Genomic DNA, 8132 nt, shown 5'->3' with positions numbered 1-8132 from the left:
CTTATTTAATTCTTCCACTATTTTTGTCAGTTAAAAACCTGAAAAATCAAAGCTCAACAGTGTGCTATTATTAAAATAAGAAAACTCTGAAATGCAAATACACCCATTTCAGAGCAACTGAATGTCCAAAACCATGCTGTGTCATAGCAGGTTAAAGGCAACGAATAAAGATGGATTTGATTGATGATGAAAAAAGGCACAGTCGGTGTAAAATTAAACTGCTCCTCATGAAATCTAGAATTCGAAACTTTAAATCAATGCTTGTGTCCTCAATTTTCATGAAACGATCACTTCTGCTGACCAACATTACACGCCGTTACTAGACCTGTAAATATTGTCAGTGGTTTGTGGATTAGCTTTTTCCTGTTTCCTTCTTGTTTCTTTCCCCAAGTCCTTGTCAGCTTAGTGAAAGGCACTCTGCAGCTCCCCCTGACACATGACAGACAGGTCTGGAAACCCAACGCCACAGGTTTCAAACACCCCAAGGCATCGCCATCAAAACAGTGGATTGTTTGCAATGAGTATCAGCTTTCCCTGGCACAGGGTCTCAGTCAACCCACTGAGCAGGGAGCATGGGGAGGAGGGAGGAGGAGAGAGACACCCAGGGAACCAGGGCCAGGAGACACTGCACAGGCAGGGCACACCACAGAGTTCAAACACCCACCGAGCGAGCCTGGGGTCAGGGGTTACTAAAGCAGGAGCCAAATGCCTAGAAAACCACTATTTCAAGGATGCTTTTTTATTATTATTTTTTTTTATTAGGGGAGGGTGAAGTCTTTGTGAAAATCTGCTACAAACATTTCCAGCTAGCCTCCCTCCAACCTCCTCACTTCCCCACATTGTTCTATTTATCTAATTTAACCGATTTGACTAAGACTAAATAAACGTAAACCAGTATTTTTATTCTTGAACCGTTTGCTAAAGCTGGTATGAACTCAGAGACGGAAGTTTTGACAAACAGATGAGCTGATCTTTTAGATTTAATGGGTGCAAAAACAAAAACATTTATTAAAAAAATGTTAGAAGCACACTGATCAATCATGTACTCCTGTGAGGATTAAATAAAATAGATAATTGTCAGGTTTGCTAGCGATGCTACCAAACTTTGCAACTCAATTAAGTTCTCCTGCTTAATGAACTCTGCACACTCAATTCTCAGCTCTCTATGGCGGTAACCCTGCTGCTCCTTAATAATAATCACGATAAGTTATCTGAGACTATCACGCAAATATTACTCATTCAAACAAATCCCGATGTTTTAAGACACGTTTGACAAATACATTGGCATTTAAATATAGCATTCTCCAATTTTCATATTCCTGCCGTCACTAGCCTTTGCCTTGTTTTGTGTAAAACCTGACACTTTTCCAGTGTAAACATAATGGTAAATTAAGAAGAAAAATAAATTTAAAAAAAATAAATAAATAAATAAATAAATAAATAAATAAATAAATAAAAATAAACCCCACTGTCCAAAGGAGAGAAAGAAAATAGATTAACATTATGGCCTATTCACATGGAAATAATTCAATCTCTCATTTTATTTTTAAACTTTGCTGTTGGTTACAATTTATGAATGACGTGGCCCAGCTTCTGCTAGCTAAAGCAGCAGTCCCTTCCAGTGTGCCGTGGCTGCAGAGATGCATTTCACTTTTTGCTGTCATATTATAATAAAAACTTTATATGACTTTGCATAGCCACTTAGATTTGCATTATCTTCAGTGAATACAACTATATAGTCATTTTTCCATACGGTACATTAGAGGTAGCCTACCCTTTCCTGCAATGGAACTTTCGACAGCGACAACACCGGCTAATAATTTTATTTTGCGTCAACATACTTGAATATGTATAATATCTCTTTCATACATGTGGATTTATTATTAATGGACTTACTGCCCACATCTCAAACAAGATATGCAGAATATCTCTTTCATACATGTATTGGCCTAATCAATCTACATACCACGTCACAACTACAAATGTGTCACATACTGGAGTGCTCGGAGAAGCGTTTCACCCACGTGGATTCGCTTACACAGTACATTACCTAAGGCCCTTCCTATTTCACGGCCATGAAAACTGTCTATTTTGTGTACTTTTACCCTGCACTTAAACCCAAGTAAGTTATGTTTATCGGTCCAGGTTCCTGATGCGATTATAAGCTTGTTTCAATTTCAAAAAGAAAACTGGACAGGATTTATTGATCAGCCAATAATCACTCTGGGCTCACTGATTGGTAGGTATGGGCATCCAGGGTGGGTTTAGTATCTTAGGAGATCTCAACTGATATTGTTAAGTGAGTGAACATTTTGCAAGTGTCCAAAATGAATAAAAAAGGCTAAGGTCGGCCAGGGTGACCTTGGCTCACCGCTCACCAGCGACCCCTGTAGACTGGCTGGGCGCCAGCAGGCTTGCCTGTAAGCTGCGTTGTCCTCCAACGCTATAGCTCTGGGTTGGCTGCAGAGTGAAAAGAAGCAGTCGGCTGACGGCACACGTTTTGGAAGACAGCATGTGTTTGTCTTTGCCGGTCCCGGGTCAGCACAGGAGTGGTAGCGGTGAGCTATGGTTCTTAAGCCACAACCATCAGTGGCTTTCACTTTTGTTCTGCGGTTTCTTAAACTGTGCCATTTTAACTGTGTTAAGGAAAATAAATTATATTGTGTGTGGTCAATACAATTACTTCTTAGCAGGCACATGCTTACTAAATTTTTACCAAACATTTGAGACAGTAAAATAACCTCAATTTAGATCACATTGTTGTTTTTTGATTCAATGTGGCAATATACTTTAGTTTTCACAAGTGTTATACAAGCCTTATACAAAACCACTGATGAAAGCACAATCCGTTTTAGAAGTCGATTCCCACCAAAAGACATGGAACACAATGTTCCACTGTGGTCAATATTCCCCATGTGCATACATTACAGACGGGCAATTTGAGTGTGATTTGGGCAGAGTGGAAAATAAAGGCCATGTAGTGTTCAGCAGAAATACACCAGATTTAAACATGGTGGCTGTGCATTACACCACATGTAAAGCTATTTTCTCTCTGGAAAGTCACATTACAGCCTTGAAACAGGGATTGCTTTCTTTCCAGCAGCAGAATGTTAAGATAAATCCATTAGCGCCCTCTTCTGTGTGTAAGGGAGAGTCACACCGTGTGACAGTCCGTCTCCCCTAATTCTCCAACATTTCATCTGTAAACTATGAATAATTTCAAAGGAGTTATCATACCACATCTGCTCTTAGGTCTGGTATATCGAATGTGTCATTTAAAAAAAAAAGGTATGTGCTGGGAAACATTCTGCTTTAAACTATATTTTGGGCCTGGCTTTTTTTTTTTTTTTTAACTTCTACAGCAATGCATACTTGTCCCCTTTTTTTATAGAATAGGTGAATGTTTTAAAACTAGAACTCTGTAAAAACGTTAACTGAAAAGATTCCAAGTTAGTGTGAAAGTTGCAAAACTATATAGATACTCAAACATAAATAAGCAGTTTTGATGTTTTAAATCAAGGGAATTTGCTTATACATGAAAGCCTCTAATTTTAATAATACAGGTCTATCCAATTCAATGGGTTTGTGACTAATTTAAAGGAGTGTTAAAACTAACCAGTATTATTAGCTTTATTAACAATATTTCTGGTCCCTCTTAATAACTGCTGCTGCTGCTAGATCACTGGAGTGAGTTTGTTCTACAACACATTAAGAGGCTGATGTAAGGATAGGCGTAGTGCAAACAATTGCGACTGCAAAATCCAAATTGCCTAGCGGCCAGTCAATTATCTTGCACTGCAGCCTATGTAAGCTTAAGAGCAATGCAAATTAATCAACATGCACAAATAATGAGCTGCAATCATAATAATGACAGTCGCCGTCTGTGCATCTGGCTATTTAGTGGCTGCACTTACAGCCCAGAGGTGAGGTGAGTTAGGAGTACAGAGTAGTAGGCACTGTATGAGATTTGTGGAGCACGAGATGTGTGGTTTCATACAGCTCTTAATTACTAGCTTCTACAATGGTTTGCACCTTATAAGGAGGTGCAAAGTTTCTGGAGGGTCAGCAATTGCCTAAGTGCAAGGCAAAATCCTTACATCTCATTGTAATGTTTGCATCTGCTTAGTATTCCAGATCCCTGCCCAATTCCATGCTCTTATCTTCATTTGAATACATTTCAATATCATTTAAATGGATTATTGATGGCAAAGTGCTCATTTGATAGCGGTTGCAGAACAGCAGGTGAAAAACATTCTAACATATGCCGCATTTTTTGTGGCCGCTAAAGTCCCACTTTATGGCCGCTACACGCGGTTTGCGGGTGCAAAAGGCTGATTTTGCCTGAAATATGGGTGTTTTGCATCCTTACATCAGCCCCCAAGTGGGGGCAGCAGCAGCCACTTTTCATCTATAGCGTCTTTTCTGAAATACCTCCATATTCCAAACTGAGGTATGAAACACATGTAAAGAACCACCTCCAACAGCCACAGTTGCTAGTGATAACAGGAGATAAGACAATTGCTTTTAAAACCTTGGTTAGCATTTCTGGAGTGATGAAGGCGCATTTCAGGTATATGGCCATTAACACTTTCTTTTTGTCTCACAGCCACAGAATTAGTGACAGTAAATTAAACTGCACTGCGTTTTCCTAATGCAGGTTAGGCCCTTGTGGGACCCTTCAGTTGAAAGAGAAAGCTGATGTAAGGGGATAGCTTAAGAGACCTAACCCAGATGTGTGTGCGTGTGGAATGATGCATAATAGATGTACAGCACCCCATTAATCCTGAAGATGGTCTTTTACAAGGAGCAATGCTTCATCATCTCAACAGTGGAAAGGAGGTGTGGTGGGGGGGGGGGGGGGTATTTAACCCACTCCTCCCCTTACAAGTTGTCCTGAGTGATTTACAGCTCCCTTTCACACATGTAAGCCTGTGTGCTGTGGAAGTTTTACTTTTTATTTACCTTGGGGCTTCTTTTCACTGTGCTCAACAAACTTCTTTGAGGCCACTGCGCTTATTATAATAATTGAATCCATTAGTGTAAGAGTATATCATTGAAGATTACCAAAGTCATAAAAGTCAATGGCTTTAATGAAGTTGGATGTATCTAGATATTGTCCCTCACCAACAGTGTTATAGGACCTAGCGAGAACAAGAGCTTGTTGAATCTCTGTGACAGCCACAGTCCATCGGAAATGTTAAACAAATGAAAAGGGTCTGTAGATGGGAATTTGTGACAGCCAAAAATGGAACATTTGTTATGGAAGTTGTTTCACTTCAACAGAACAATGCAAATGAACTTTCCTATTGACCCGTGTATAGAATTCTAATGTTGGCCCACTTGTGCATTTAACTTTAATATTTCCTACTTTGCATCCATTTTTACTGTGCGCTCCATCTTTAAATAACTTCAGTCTGCAGTAAGTTGTTTGGCATGATGAAAAGCAATTAATAGAAAAAAACTCTGTATAAGGATGGTGTTCACATTAAAAAATGTCTTGGTCTCAAGAGTGATACTTATCAGGTTCTTGCACTGATGGTATCTTCAGTTGTATTGTCAAAAACGCATCACAACAAAATGCCACAAACATGAGTTCAGTCTGATTTTGACAACAGACGCAATTAAGTTTCCATATCTCCATCAGACTGGCTCTTGTTCAATACATATGTGTACACCACGGCTTCTACAGTCTCGTTTCAGAAACGCTCAGCATAAACATTGCATAGTGCTTGTGGCACGCGTGCAGTCCTGCCATTCTTCAGGATTAAGTGGGTGAGACCGTTTTAAGCTTTCACCTTGCAGATTGTTAGCTATTTTTTATGGGGAGTGATGATATGTTCCGCAGAATTGCTTTTCAGCAATACATAAAACATTATACATTTATTAGAATTCCTTACTGAAATAATGGCATGCGTTTGGTTTGTCTCATGCACCAACCTTTTCCCTGACTGGTTACTACAAAAGAGTTTATTTAACTACTTGTTATATTATGACATGTATCAATATAGACTTCCAGTGTTCATATCTGCATGATCGTTAACCAATTGAGATGCACAAAGTGAAAGAAACCAGTTCTGAAAATTGGCACTCAGAATTCAGCAGGAAACATTTAGTAAGAAAATGACTGAATACACAAACCATGTTCTGTTTTAGTACAAACAAAACTTTGTTTACAGCACACATTCCCAAGTTATTATTTACACAGAAGTATAATGTTCTAGGTTTGTTTTTTAGCAAAAGCTTCATCATAAACATTTTTAATGGGTATTTCTACAGTTCTACAATAAACTCTCGGTCAGACACTATGCATGAATTCACTAACCACCAACTTCAACCAATTTTCTGGGTCACTTGAGGTTTCAACTTAAGAGGGTTTTATATAAATATCATAACCAAAATATACTGAGCTGGCCGGAAGACATACAACAGGGTCTGGTAAGTAAGAGAGAAAAGTATGACATGTTATGTACTTTGAAAATCAAACAAAAGACCCGTCTGTCCCACAACATAGTTGTTTAATTCGAATGCATGTTGAGTTAATTTGTTCCTTAAATAGGCAATTATTTCACTGAGAAAAGACACCAGCTTGCATTGATTCTAGCTGAATATTTATCTTGTGTGTGTTTCTTAGTTGTATTCCTCAAGTTGCTCCCTCTTTATAATGCCTGGGAGTCAGGTACAAGATTGTGTTCCACTTTATAAGGAGAATGCAAGTTGTGGGACATATTCCCTGAATATGATATTAATACCTGAACTTGTATTAATGATATAACTGGACTAATTAATGAAACATCTGTGTCTTAGGAAAAGAGCAAGCTGCTGTGTCTTAAGAAAAAGGGCCCCTTGGTTCCTGGCAGGAATACTGAACTGAAGATTACCAGGGCTAGGAGGGGGGAATCTGGACTGGGTGAGGCTGAAAGGACAGTGAAGAGACTGTAAAACTGCAAACAGAAGCAGTTTGGTGCAAGGAAGACATAAAATATAGATGTCAACAAGTCCCAACTGCAACAACAAGCTGCTGGACGAAAGGAAGCAGACAAGGACAAATCTCAAAGATTTGTGAGTTAAAAAGGCAAGATACACAAATGATCTCATTAAAGTGGCTACTCAGCAGAGTAATAAGACTATAAATATCCGCAAAACTGAACATTTCGCACTCCACAAGGTGCTGTCACTCTGCTACACAAAGCTGCAACTCCGGGACTCTGCCTAAAAACTGACCCACGAAGAGGAAGCAAGCTGCAAGCGAGTCACTACCACAAGCAACGAGACTGAGGCCCAGTTGGAGGACTACCGTAAAACCTACCGAGACTTAATCAGACAAACCAGTCTGGGTCTGTTGTACACCTAAAACCGCAGCATCCAAAAGAAACTATGTCCTGTCCTTTGATCCAACGTGGGATTGAAGACTTCGTTGTGAGAGGAGAGCTTTTTGTACTGGACACTTCAACAGATTGAGTTTCCAAAACAGCTTCAAGGAACTGTTGAGTATAATTCCAGTTGCATTTGCCTTTCATGTAACTAAATTAATTAATTGTAACACATTCACAAAGAATTGAACAGTTAATAATTTAATTTGCACACTTTGCGTGTGAAATAACTTTTAGTGAAACTTGATGAAGTAACTATAAGTAATCTACCTCATATTGTTGTATGAAGAATTTCTTTAAAAGTAAACTTGCCATATACTTAACCCTTTGCAGTCCATTTATTAAGTGCGTGTCAGGCGTGTCAGGTCCAATTTATTTTCACACGCGCAGTTCATTTTAGACGTGCTGTTTAAAAGTATTTTTTTTTCCCCACAGTTAAACGGGTTTAAAAGGCCCTGCATATCAACAAAGCACTCACTAGGCATCTCCAGCCCCGCCCCACCCTTTCGTTCGTTATAGCTTTCACATATGCTAAGAAATAAATAATAATAATAATAATAATAATAATAATAATAATAATAATAATAATAATAATTAGTCGTACATACCGATCAATCATCTCCTGATCACTCGTTTTATCACCAAACTCCTCAATAATGCGATCCAAGTCATTATTTTATTACTATAACATCTCAAAAAAGCTCTGCAAATGTCTGTGATATTCTCAGAGCGCTGATTCAGTAACAGCCAGCTTGTTTCCTT

At 38.8% G+C, this 8132-nt stretch overlaps 1 protein-coding gene across 2 annotated transcripts in view; it reads right to left on the bottom strand.

Moving 5' to 3' along the window:
* LOC117432282 (exostosin-2) overlaps positions 1 to 8132 on the bottom strand; it is a 39530-nt gene that overhangs the window by 22514 nt on the left and 8884 nt on the right. The window lies entirely within an intron of this gene.

The sequence above is a fragment of the Acipenser ruthenus genome, chromosome 27 (assembly GCF_902713425.1).
Source record: "Acipenser ruthenus chromosome 27, fAciRut3.2 maternal haplotype, whole genome shotgun sequence".
NCBI lineage: Eukaryota > Metazoa > Chordata > Actinopteri > Acipenseriformes > Acipenseridae > Acipenser > Acipenser ruthenus.
Note: the sequence above shows the minus strand (reverse complement) of the source record. Positions and strands in the feature narration are given on the sequence as shown.